Here is a 14,136-nt window from a genome sequence, read left to right as displayed (position 1 = left end):
GGGGCTGGGGTTCAATCTCTGGTCAGGGAACTAGAATCCACATGCTGTAACTGAGTTTACATGCCACAACTAAAGGATCCTACATGCCACAATGAAGATGGAAGATCCCTTGTGATGCAACTGAGACTCAGCACAGCCAAAATAAATAAATATATTTAAAAAATACTTTTAAAATAACCATATCATCCACTCCCCTACACAAATCCCTCTAATGCTATCCCCTCTCTAACTGAAAGTAAATCCAAAATCTTTCCCCAACCAGCCATTCTTGATCTGCCTCTTGTGTTCCCCAGCTCTCTGACCTCCAATTCTCTTCTCTCTGTTTTGCTCACTCCAGTTACATGAGCATCCTTGCTTTTTCTTGAGCACGCTAAGTTCACTTCTACCTGGGGTTTTGTACTTGCTGTTCCCTGTACCTGGAAAAATCTATCCTCAGATACTCATAAAACTTAAAGCACTTTGTTTCTTTCTGGTCTCTGTTCAAGTGTTTGTTTGTTTTTTTTAATCATAGAAGTTGCCTCCCTAAATACAACAGTATCCTGTCTTTGTCTCTCTCCCTTAATCTCATTTATTCTTCTTCAAAGCACTTATCACCATCTGGCATATTACATATGCATTTTTTGTTAATAATCTGTTTAATATCTTTAGAATTTAAAAAACTCCTGAGGTCAGGGACTTTGTTTTGTTTACTGCTATATCCCCAGTGCATGGAATGATACTCAGCAGAAAATAGGTGTTTAATATTTTGCATGAATAATAAAATTAAACAGTATTTTTTGAGTACTTCCATTACACCAGGTATTCTATATACGTCACCTATGAATTTTCTCACTTAATCTTTATAATAATCTTATGAGATTTAACCTTTTAAATATGATGTCCAAAACTTTTCAGTAGTTTATGAACAACTAATTCTCTGAGAAAAAAAAAGAAAAGATTGAGTTGTAGCATTTGTGATATATCTGTGGTATAAATCATTCACACTCTGGCTGATTTAAGACTACCAATATGAGATCAATCAGCTCACTAAATTTCTGGGCACTCATTGAATCATAAACTGGTATGAGTCTGCTCCAGTATGCCATTGCTACTGTTATTCGGAGAGCATAGAAAGCTCTTCACAAATTACACCTTACTCATCTTCCCAGTGGAATCGCCTCTGACTCTCCAACTCACCCACAAAGCCCACTTTCAAATCATGAAGAATTCCTGTCTGTGTAAGAACATGCCCTGCTTGTTCTATACTTAATTGTCATTGGGCAATGTGCTTTATTTCTGAGAAGTTCTTTCATCCTTCCTTAGTTTGGCTCTGTACTGGTATGTCTTCAAAGCAACATCAACCAATTCAACAAATAGTAGTTAAGCAACCAGCACATTCCAGGCAGGATGTTAGGAGCTGGGGGATAGAAGTAAAGGAGAAGCAGTTGTTGATATTCCCAAAGTGGCTCACAATCTGGTAGTGAAGGCAAACGCATAAGCAATGAAGCCGAATTATAGCCTAAGAGAAGTAATAATGAGGGATTAAATGAGTCTAGCAAGGGTGGGCAGAATCAAGACCAACCTTCTAAAGGAAAGTAAAGGAGACTTTACTTCCTTTACTTCTAAGGAAGTGAAACACAGACATCTTTCCAGATAGACATTCAAGGCAGGGAGATACAGGCAATTGGAGACTTCTGGAGCAGATCGAGAAAGTGCTATAGAATGGACAGTTATGCTTGCTGAACTTCTTTTTGCGCCCCAAACCCTCAGTGGGTAACTCGATTCCACACCATTGTAGCAGAATTGCCAATGGGCAAGTGGTCAAAATCAATGAACAGTCACAAACACGGGAGGAAATACAATAATATCAACATTTTGAGAAATGTTTACCAAAATGTTATACATACTGCTTGGTTACTAGCAAACCATGGCCAACAAACTAGGTGGCCATGGATTAAAGAATACCATAGAACTCAATTGACCTGTTCAATCAGTTACAAACATTGGAAAATATAGCAAACATAATTGGAAATGACAAATCAATGTTGGTGGGATGTGGAGAAAAGTACATTTAATAAACAGGTACTAAAATTAAACTACGTGTCAGCCACTGATTTGTGTGCTTTACTTGTATTAACTCATTTACCTTATGCCACAATTTTATGAAACAGGTTTCCCTTTTTTCATTGATTTTATTTTTTTGACTGTGCTGGGGCTCTGTCGCTGTGTGGGCTTTTCTCTAGCTGTGTTGAGCAGGCCGACTCTCCAGTTGTGGCGCACAGGCTTCTTAATGGCTTCTCCTGTGGCAGAGCACAGGCTCTAGGGTGCGAGAGCTTCAGTGACTGTGGTGTGAGGGCTCGTAGTGGCGGTTCCCAGGCTTTAGAGCACAGGCTCAATAGCTGTGGGGCATGGGCTCAGTTGCTCAGAGGCATGTGGGTCTTCCTGGACTAGGGATCGAACTTGTGTCTCCTGCATTGGCAGGTGAATTCTTCACCAAGTCACCAGGGAAGCCCCCCAAAAAGATTCTATTATTATCCCACAGATACTTCACTAAGAAAACAGAACTTAAGACAGGTTAAATAACCCATTCAGTGTCACAGACATTCGGTGGGATGCTGGAGTCGGTCTGTACTGGCTTGTGAGAGCTGATTATTATCAATAAATATTCAGTTGGCAGCTTAAAATAGGCCCTAGTGAAAATATTTACACTATGAACATTGGCAAACATCAGACCTCTTTTTTTTTAGAGCAAATTTATCCGTATACCATTAGTAGTCTTTGGTAGTATTCCAGGCCCTGGGGATATAACAACAAACAAAATAAACAAAAATCTCTGCTTTCATGAACTTTATAGTCTAATGGTGGGAGATAAATAATGAACAAATAAATAAATAAAATATATGGTATATCAGATGATGACAAGGGATATGGAGAAAAATAAGTGAAAAAGGGGTAAAAGTATGCCATCCTTTTTAATTTATTTATTTTTGGCTGTGCTACACAGCATGCAGGATCCCAGTTCCCTGACCAGGAACTGAACCCATGCTCTCTACATTTGAAACATGGACTCTTAACCACTAGACCCCCAGGGAAGTCCCATGCTGCCATTTTTTTTTTAATGATTATCACTGGAGTACAGTTGGTTTACAGTGTTGTATTAGTTTCTGCTGTACAACAAAATGAATCAGCTATACGTACACATACCTATCCTCTTTTTTGGATTTCTTTCCCATTTAGGTCACCACAGAACAATGAATAACATTCCCTGTGCTATAGTGCAGGTTCTGAGTTCTATTTTATACATACACCAGTATGTATATGCATACATATACTGCTGCTGCTGCTGCTAAGTTGCTTCAGTCGTGTCTGAATCTGTGTGACCCCATAGACGGCAGCCCACCAGGCTCCCCCATCCCTGGGATTCTCCAGGCAAGAAGACTGGAGTGGGTTGCCATTTCCTTCTCCAATGCATGAAAGTGAAAAGTGAAAGTGAAGTCGCTCAGTCGTGTCTGACTCTTCGAAACCTCATGGACTGCAGCCTACAAGGCTCCTCTGCCCATAGGATTTTCCAGGCAAGAGTACTGGAGTGGGGTGCCATCGCCTTCTCCTAGTGTAGGTATAAAATTGGGATTGCCATCAATCCAAATCTCCCAACGCATCCCAACCTCAACCCCATGCTATCATTTTAAATAGGATGGTAAAGGAAGGCCTCATTAATAAGGTGACGTCTGATTATAAGGAAATAGGAAGGAGCAAGACATGCATCTGTTTTGGAGCAGAGTGTCCTAGGTAAAGCTTCAGCAAATGCCAAGGCTCTAAGAAGCACAGACATGCCTTGGGTATTTAAGGAATAGCAAAGAGGCCAGTGGAGAGGGCAATGGCACCCCACTCCAGTACTCTTGCCTGGAAAATCCCATGGACGGAGAAGCCTGGTAGGCTGCAGTCCATGGGGTCGCGAAGAGTCGGACACGACTGAGCGACTTCACTTTCACTTTTCACTTTCATGCATTGGAGAAGGAAATGGCAACCCACTCCAGTCTTCTTGCCTGGAGAATCCCAGGGACAGAGGAGCCTGGTGGGCTGCTGTCTGTGGGATCGCACAGAGTCGGACATGACTGAAGTGACTTAGCAGCAGCAGCAGCAAAGAGGCCAGTTGACTGTGAACAGACAGGACGAGGGAAAATCTGCAAGGGAGAGTGTGATAAATGTACCTAGGCATTATTTTTTAACTAAAAAAAAAGGACCTTAGAACACATAGCTGGATAAACCATAAACTAATAGCAAAAATAATAACTCACGTTTTTTCTTTTTTCACATTTATTGACTATTTCCTGTAAGTTCAACTCAGTTCAGTTCAGTCACTCAGTCAGGACTCTTTGAGACCCCATAGGCTGCAGCACACCAGGCTTCCCTGTCCATCACCAACTCCTAGAGTTTACTCAAATTCATGTCCATTGAATCAGTGATGCCATCCAACCATCTCATTCTCTGCTGTCCCCTTCTCCTTCTGCCTTCAATCTTTCCCAGCATCAGGGTCTTTTCCAATGAGTCAGCTCTTCGCATCAGGGAGCCAAAGTATTGGAGTTTCAGCTTGAACATCAGTCCTTCCAAGGAATATTCAGGACTGATTCCTTTAGGATGGACTGGTTGGATCTCTTTACAGTCCAAGGTACTCTCAAGAGTCTTCTCCAACACCACAGTTCAAACGCATCCATTCTTTGGCACTCAGCTTTCTTTATGGTCCAACTCTCACATCCATACATGACCACTGGAAAAACCATAGCTTTGACTAGACAGACATTTGTCAGCAAAGTAATGTCTAGGCTTTTTAATATGCTGTCTTGGTTGGTCATAGCTTTTCTTCCAAGGAGCAAGCATCTTTTAATTTCATGGCTGCAGTCACCATCTGCAGTGATTTTGGAGCCCCCAAAAATAAAGTCTCTGTTCCACTGTTTCCCCATCTATTTGGCATGAGGTGATGGGACTGGATGCCGTGATCTTAGTTTTCTGAATGTTGAGCTTTAAGCCAACTTTTTCATTCTCCTCTTTCACTTTCATCAAGAGGCTCTTTAGTTCTTCCTATGAGGTAGGCCACTGTAAGCACTTCACATACATTATCTTACTAAATCTTCTCCATATTATTTTACTTAATCTGCAGATCAGACTGTGAGGCTGGGGAAACTGAAACAACTGTGAGTTTAAGTAAATTGAACAGAATTGTACTATGTAGGGGAACAGACAAGAGCCCACATGTAGTCTTGCTTGCTCTATACCTACCTTTCCCTATTAGAATTGTTGGGTGAATCTATTATATTCCACATGATTGATCTGAGTGAAGGTGCTTCACTGTAATTGTAGGGCAATATTATTATTAGGTATATGGGTGTGACTTGGCATATGATTATGAAAGCAAAACCTATAGACCTTAAGAAGGACACTAAGAATTAAGTGGGGGTATAATTTTTACAGGGTAATTGGAAAAGACATACAAAGAAGGTAGCATTTGAGTTGAACCTTGAAGAGTTTCCCTGATATCTCAGCTGGTAAAAGAATCTGCCTGCAATGCAGGATACCCTGGTTCAATTCCTGGGTCAGGAAGATCCGCTTGAAAAGGGATAGGCTATCCAACCCAATATTCTTGGGCTTCCCTGGTAGCTCAACTAGTAAAAAACCTGCCTGCAATGCAGGAGACCTGGGTTTGATCCCTGGGTTGGGAAGATCCGCTGGAGAAAGGAAAGGCTGCCCACTCCAGTATTCTAGCCTGGAGAATTACATGGACTGTGTAGTCTACAGGGTTGCAAAGAGATGGACACAACTGAATGACTTTCACTCACTTTCATGTATTAGTCAAGTTCATGGAGGGAAGTAGAGACCACCTGTTATCTGAAGAGAGACAATTTGATATAATGGATTGTCAACCATGTAACTGAAGAAGTGAAAGAAGAAATCTAAGCTATCCTGAAGGCAGTGATTCTTAATTGTAGGAACACCTACAATGCTTAGGGCTGAGAGAGCAAAGGGAAGAGGTTGGAATGATTAAAACACATACACTTAGAGGAAGTGCTAAACAGAACTGAAACAGATCTCTGAAGAGGAAGCCATACTTGGTGTGTGCTTGTGTCTCTGAACTCAGAGGGGTTGGGACCAAGACCTTTGTGAAGGAGTCACTGGGCAGTCAGTGCTAACAAGACTGATCCTGTAAGCATTGTAAAATTACAAACTGGTTTCCAGAAAGAAGGGAGATTGGGAGTGGAGAGAAATAAATAAGGAGATTGAGACATATAAACTTTCAGTTGCAAAAATAGATGAGTCATGGGTATGAAATATAGTGTGAGGAATATGGTCAATAATTATGTAATATCTTTGTAAGGCAACAGGTATTAAATAAACTTATCAAGGTGTATATTTTGAAACATATAGAAATGTTAAATCATTATATTGTGTAACAGTAACTAACATAGCCTTGTAGGTCAATTATACATCAAAAACAAGCAAACATGGGACTTCCTTGGTGGTCTAGTGGTTAAGACTCTGCACTCCCAAAGCAGGAGGTCCAGGTTTGATCCCTGGTCAGGAAGCTTGATCCCACATGTCACAACTAAAGATCCTACATGCCACAACTGAGACCTGAAACAGCCAAATAGATAAACAAATAAAAATGTGTATTAACAAAGAAAAAAAACAAGCAAATATTTCTTTTAAATGGATAACCAACAAGGACCTACTGTATAGCACAGAGAACTCTGCTCAGTGTTTTGTGGTAGCCTGGATGGGAGGGGAGTTTGAGGGACAATGGATACATGTATCCATATGGCTGAGCCCCTTTGCTGTCCACCTGAAACTATCACAACATAGTTAATCAGCTATACCCCAATACAAAATAAAAAGTTAGGAAAACAACAAAAAGCAAACAAACATAGAGAATGAGATCAGATTTGTGGCTAGCAGAGGGAAGGAGTTCAGGGGAGAGGGAATGGGGTGAAGGAAGTCAAAAGGTACAAACTTTCAGTTATAAAATAAATAAATGGACTTCTCTGGTGGTCAAGTGGTGAAAAATCTGCCTGCCAGTTCAGAAGATATGGGTTCAATCCCTGGTCCAGGAAAATTTCACATGCCTTGAATCACTTAAGCCCATGTACCACAACTATTGAACCTGTGCTCTGGAGTCTTTGAGCCACAACCACTGAAACCACATGCTGCAACTTCTGAGCCTGCGTGCTTAGAGCCCATGCTCCATTACTAGAGAAGCCACCGCAATGAGAAGCCAGGGCACTGCAACTACAGAAAGCCCACATGCAACACTGAAGACCAACTATAGCCAAAAATAAATAATAACTCAATAAAAAAAATTATTTCAATATCCTGAAAATAGGGAAACATGTGATGTGACCCAGAAACCAGGGATTTGGGGGACTTTTATCTCCCTGCAGCATTTTGTTATAGAATCTGGTGGTCCTTAGATGACCCTTCTCTTTCTTTCCTCCTTTTTAAGATTGAGGTAAAATTCATATAAAACAAAAGAAAATTAACAGTGAGTCATGCTAAACTATACATTTTTTGACATTTCCTACATTCATAATGTTGTGCAACCCTCTCCAGTCACTAGTTCCAGAGCAATTTCAACACTCTGAAAGGAAATCTCATACTCATTCAGTAGTTATTCCCCACTCCTCCTTCCTCCTAGCCCCTGGAAACTACTAATCTGCTGCTTTCTGTCTCTATGAATGTATCTATTTTAAATGTTTCATATACATGAAATTATGTGACGTTTTGTGTCTGGCATCTTTCCTTTAGCATAATGCTTTTGAGGTTCATCTACTTGGTAGTATGTATCAGTACTTTAATCTTTGTCATGGCTGAATAATACTCTCCTGTATGGACATAGCACTTTCAGTTTATATAGTTATCACTTGATGGACATTTGTGTTGAGTTCATTTTTGACTATTATGAATAATATTGTTATGAATATTTGTGTACAGCTATTTGTTTGAAGACAGGCTTTCAATTCTCTTGGGTCTATACTTAGAAGTGGAATTGCTAGGTCATGTGAGTGAAAAAGTTGGCTTAAAGCTCAACATTCAGAAAACAAAGATCATGGCATCTGGTCCCATCACTTCATGGGAAATAGATGGGGAAACAGTGGAAACAGTGTCAGACTTTATTTTTGGGGGCTCCAAAATCACTGCAGATGGTGACTGCAGCCATGAAATTAAGAGACGCTTACTCCTTGGAAGAAAAGTTATGACTGACCTAGATAGCATATTGAAAAGCAGAGACATTACTTAGCCAACAAAGGTCCATCTAGTCAAGGCTATGGTTTTTCCAGCGGTCATGTATGGATGTGAGCGTTGGACTGTGAAGAAGGCTGAGTGCCGAAGAATGGATGCTTTTGAACAGTGTTGTTGGAGAAGACTCTTGAGAGTCCCTTGGACTGCCAGGAGATCTAACCGGTCCATTCTGGAGATCAGCCCTGGGATTTCTTTGGAAGGAATGATGCTGAAGCTGAAACTCCAGTACCTTGGCCACCTCATGCGAACAGTTGACTCATTGGAAAAGACTCTGATGCTGGGAGGGATTGTGGGCAGGAGGAGAAGGGGATGACAGAGGATGAGATGGCCGGATGGCATCACTGACTTGATGGACGTGAGTCTGAGTGAACTCCGGGAGTTGGTGATGGACAGGGAGGCCTGGCGTGCTGCAATTCATGGGGTTGCAAAGAGTCGGACACAACTGAGCGACTGAACTGAACTGAACTGAACTGATGATAATTCTATACTTAACTTTTTGAGGAGCTGCCGAACTGTTTTCTACAACAGTTGTACCATTTTACATTCACACAGCAATGTCTAGAAAGTTCTACTTTCTCCACATTCTTACCAAAATCTCCTTTCTTTTACAGCAACTGCACACAAGTCATGTTCACACTGCCCATATTCCAACTCTGATGCTTCGTCTCTATATTGAGTTAGGACTTGCTTGTTTAGAGATGTTTGTGCACATCATGTCCCTTTGGGTCTCCTCCAGAAAATGACTGTTGAAAGGACTTTTTTTTTCTTGCTCAAAAACAAACAGAAAAATTGAGACTATTAGATACACCCTTTCAGAGATGTTGTCTTTCTGGCCTTTCATTTTCATTCACTCATATGGAATTACATGCTTTTCATTCAAAATCACTGTGGCTTGATGATTCTTTGTTTTTTCATCCTTCACTTTCAAGGTGTATCTCCATCTTGTGATGCCTTGTCAGCAGAATCTTCCTCTCCATTGCTAGATTTGCTTAAATTCCAAATCTTTTCCAATATTATGTTTGATTGCATTTCTTTTTGCTTCTGTGAGCAGATGTTTTAAACAATACTCTGCCTCCTAATTTTCAATGTTTTATCTATTTCTCTGGTTGTTGAATCATAATATTTTGGAATAAAACATATTGCTTTTGTGGTCCTCTAAGCTTGCTTCTGCCATTCCTTCATTTTAAAGAAAATTAATATTGCCTAATTTATATGCATTTGTGAAAACTCATATATTAGTACAATTAAGATTTTTCATTTCACTGTATGTAAAATTTATCTCACTAAAAAAAAAAAAGTGAATAACTGCTAAATTCTCTGGAGAAGGAAATGGCATCCCACTCCAGTATTCTTGGCTGGAAAATTCCATGGACAGAAGAGCCTGGCGGGATACAGTCCATGGGGTTGCAAGGAGTTGGACACGACTTAGCAACTGAACAATGAGCACTAAACTCTAGTTAAAAATATGCAATGCTGAACAGCTTAGAGATGGTATGCATTAATGTCTGAAATTGTGAAAAGCATTAAAAAATTAAGCTGGATACCTGGATGGAAAGAGGGATAGGCCAATGAATAGATATGTAGTAAAACAAATATTGAAAAATGTTAAATTCAAAATAATTTGCAAGTATATGTATTATTTTCTCAGCCTGTTTCATAATTCTCATAGTAAAAACTTTTAAAAAAAACCCTTCTTAATTCCTCTGATGACTTGTGTCAATCAGTTCTTTGTAGAAGATTCTGTGATCATTTCCATCATGGTCTGAACCCATCAACTTATTTAATGCAATTCAAGTAAATAAACAACATTTAGAGGAATAAATGAGAATGTATAGAAAATGGTTTGTAAACTGTGTAGAACTATATAACCATGCCATTATTAATTCTACGATGGTCAAGGGATTGAGCCTGTGTAAAATCTTAATATAAAACACTATCCCAAATATATTCCCTGGCAGTCCAGTGGTTAGGACTCTGAATTTTCACTGCCGAGGGCCCAGGTTCAACCTGTGACCAGGGAACTAAGATTCTGCAAGCCATGTGGTATGGCAAAAAACAAACAAACAAAAAAAAATCAAATTAAAAAAAAAAAAGAGTTCTCTAACTAAACTGCAAAGTCTTAAAGGAAAGAGAGTGTGTTTTTCATTTATTTGGTTCTCACAAATTGTCCACTGAGTACCAAAAATTCAAAAGGTACTAAGCACAGAATGAATCAGTAAATGGCACATTTCACAGATAAAACTCTAAAAGAAAAGGGGAAAAGGGACGTCCCTGGTGCTCCAGTGGTTAAGAATCTGCCTTCCAATGCAGGGGGCCTGGGTTCTATCCCTGGTTGGGGAACTAAGATGCCACATGTGAGGGGGCAACTAAGTTCTCGCATCAGAACCCATGCACCACATCAGGAGAAGCTCATGCAGCTCAAGGAAGATCCAGGGCAGCCAAAAACAAAAGGGGAGGGGCAAAACAGGGCTATTAAGAGGTACTAACTGTTCTCTATAAAAGAAATAAGCTATCAGGATATATTGCACAGCATAGGGCATATAGCAAATATTTTATAATAACTATAAATGTAGTATAACCTATAAAAGTTTTGAATCAATATATAGTGAACCCAGAACAACATACTTCAATCAAACAAACCTCTAAAGGAATGTTCTAAATTTGTTATAGCTTATTAAATTTTTGCCATTTTTATGTTTAATCTAAAATAATGTTTGTTTTTTAAATAGTTTTTTGAGGGAGTCCCCTTGTGGCCTAGTAGTTAGAATTCCAGGTTCAATCTCTGATCAAGGAACTGAGATCCCACAAGTTGGGTGCTGTGGCCAAGAAATAAATAGTATCTTGCATAATCTTTTTCATCATGGGATGGACAGATGGACAAATAAGTGGCTGGTGATATACCCATGAAACAGCTCTTCTCTTAAGGACAAATTTATGCAAATTCCTTTTGGATATGTCACTACAATGCCCCTGACATTATGGCCAGCAGTCAGGCAAGTATTTGAAATGAATGCCAAATTCAATCTTTAAGTAGATTGATTATTCAATCAAGTCCAAATGAGGGTGGGGGGGGATGATTTGATCCTCCCAAATCAGGCAAAAGTCATAAGGCTGGCAAAATTACCTCCACTAGTATCAAATGGGATTAAGTTTCTCATTGTTACAGAGATTTAGAGGGAAAAAAGAAAGTTCATAGTGTCCCCAGCAGCTCAACAATTGCTGGAATCTGTCAGGTAAAGTATGCAAACAGTTGTTGGTTCAGGTCAGAAACTCTGGCCAATCAGAAACCTTGGTCCTCTGAGATAATATCTGAATTCTCTTGGAATGTTAATATCAGAATTTTTTGAGATAATAAAACCTTTCTGTTATACGCATCTTTTTATACAGGGAAATTTCAATTTAAAGACTTAAAACTTCCATATTAAGATTAAGAATGCTTTGTACATATATATGTTATATGTTAGTCACTCAGTTGTGTCTGACTCTTTGTGATCTCAAGGACTGCAGCCTGCAAGGCTGCTGCAGCCTGCAAGGCTCTTCTGTCCAGGGAATTCTCCAGGCAAGAATATTGGAGTTGGTAGCCATTCCCTTTTCCAGGGGACCTTCCTGACCCAGAGATCTATCCACGGTCTCCTGCATTGCAGGTGGATTCTTTACCATCTGAGCCACCAGTGAAACCTACTTTATACATTTCTGTATTTAAATTGTAATTTTTAAAGGAACTTGAGGTACTAGAAATTCAGGTAAAACAATGTGATTAAGTAACTGACAAGATTTGTCATTTTAATTGGAAAAGTATAAGACTACACCAGAATATTTTAAGAAAATTTAAAACACATATCTGTGATTTCAATTTTTTAGGTTTAGAAGAGTTTATATACTTGCAAAAGTTTTAAGGTACTCAAAAATAACACATTAAAAAAACCACACCATGTTAAACTGACAAAAGCGTACTAAATTTGAGGACATTTATCTAACATAAATGGGACTGATTTTTTGAAGGGAGTTTAGTCCATTCAATTTGAATAACTCAATATTAACAGAAAAAGTGAAGATGATTCTAATATTCTAGTTAGATTTATAAATAAAACAAATTTTCTCAGTCAGTCTTAAAGTCTCAAGGAAACGATTAAAACGCACTCACTCTATACGTTGAATGTTAACTTTTAAAAAGTATGAAAAATAGCATCTTCTGTCCATAAAAGTCATACATGAATGTTAAAAAACTCACATTGGCAAAATATATTTAATTATCAGCCAAATTCTCTAAGCATAACATCTGTTACCTTCTTTATCCCAGGCCCTTAGTTAGCCTGTGGTCTTCTCTTCACAAGTTTTAAGATAGAATAATCTTGGTGGTGATGACTTAACCCAATTACCTTCGAGGCAAAATAACTGAGAACATAATGATGAAAGGGGAAGGAATCCATGAGCCAGACAGAGTGAGGGAGGTTTTGCATGGTGAATAAAAAGCATATCATATTTTTAATATTTCTTTTTAAATACATAAAAATACTTTCATTTTAGAGACTGAGTTTTCCAGTTGGTGTTTCTTATTTGTGTGCTAAATTGCCAGGTTCACTCTGATCACTGTGGGACAGAAAACAATTTAAGGGATATTCAATACTCAAGTACGGAGAAGGCGATGGCAACCCACTTCAGTACTCTTGCCTGGAAAATCCCATGGACGGAGGAGCCTGGTAGGCTGCAGTCCATGGGGTCACTACGAGTCGGACACTACTGAGCGACTTCACTCTCACTTTTCACTTTCATGCATTGGAGAAGGAAATGGCAACCCACTCCAGTGTTCTTGCCTGGAGAATCCCAGGTACAGGGGAGCCTGGTGGGCTGCAGTCTATAGGGTCGCACAGAGTCGGACACGACTGAAGTGGCTTAGCAGCAGCAGCAATACTCAAGTAACTGAGAACTTAAAATATTTCTCTTCTCAAATAAGAAGTACAGAGGTTAAAGTCAGATTCTGTGCAGTCATATTCCCAAACAAAATTAAGTAGGGGCCACCATCTATGTTTTAATATTTTCACAATTAACAAGTCACAACACTAGAATTAAAGGGAAAAACAAAGGCAAAGGTTAGCTTGTCTTTTCTAAAATAATTGTGTTTTAATATAATGTGATGATTTTCAACATTCAGAAAATGAAAAGCATCTGAGTTTTCAGGAAAAGAAGTTAAGGGAATATTACTAATTACGCAAAATCTATTAATTCTCTAAAAGAAACACCTAAGTGCAAAGTTAATCTGAAATGCAAAGCCTCTTTACACCAAGATTTCCTCTAAATATGTTATTTAGAGATAATAGAAGTTAACTTTTTTCAGGATTAAAGATTTGCCAGGCATTTTTTCATGGCAAAAGCAGCTATTACCTCATTCAATCCTGTCTATACTTCTATTAGGCCTTCATTCATCCATTCATTGATTTAATGAGCTTCTACCTGCGCATCCGGCTAAGTGCTGAGAATTCACTATCGAGCATTACTGGCCTTCCTCACTAACAAGAAGTTTAGTAATTATACTCTTCTTCACAGGAAGAAATGGAGGGTAGGTTCATTTACTTGTCCAAGGTCACAGTATTGGAGGAGCTATACAAACTCATCTCAAATCTTTGCAGTCAATCATTAAGCTGTCAAGAGACTTCTAGATTTTCTCTCTCAAGATTTCTTTGCTTTTTTTCCTCTCTAAAATTTTCCAACCATTTTTATCTTAAAGTCTTGTAGACAATGACCTCTCTGCTCTCCGCTTTTTCACCGAGTGGACCAAAGAACAAGTGGTGATTGTACATTGCAACTGCCATGCATCTGGGGGACTTCAGGGACAAGGAGCCAAGTCCCAAGAGGATTACTGTTCACTGG

The sequence above is a fragment of the Ovis canadensis genome, chromosome 13, assembly GCF_042477335.2.
Source record: "Ovis canadensis isolate MfBH-ARS-UI-01 breed Bighorn chromosome 13, ARS-UI_OviCan_v2, whole genome shotgun sequence".
NCBI lineage: Eukaryota > Metazoa > Chordata > Mammalia > Artiodactyla > Bovidae > Ovis > Ovis canadensis.
Note: the sequence above shows the minus strand (reverse complement) of the source record.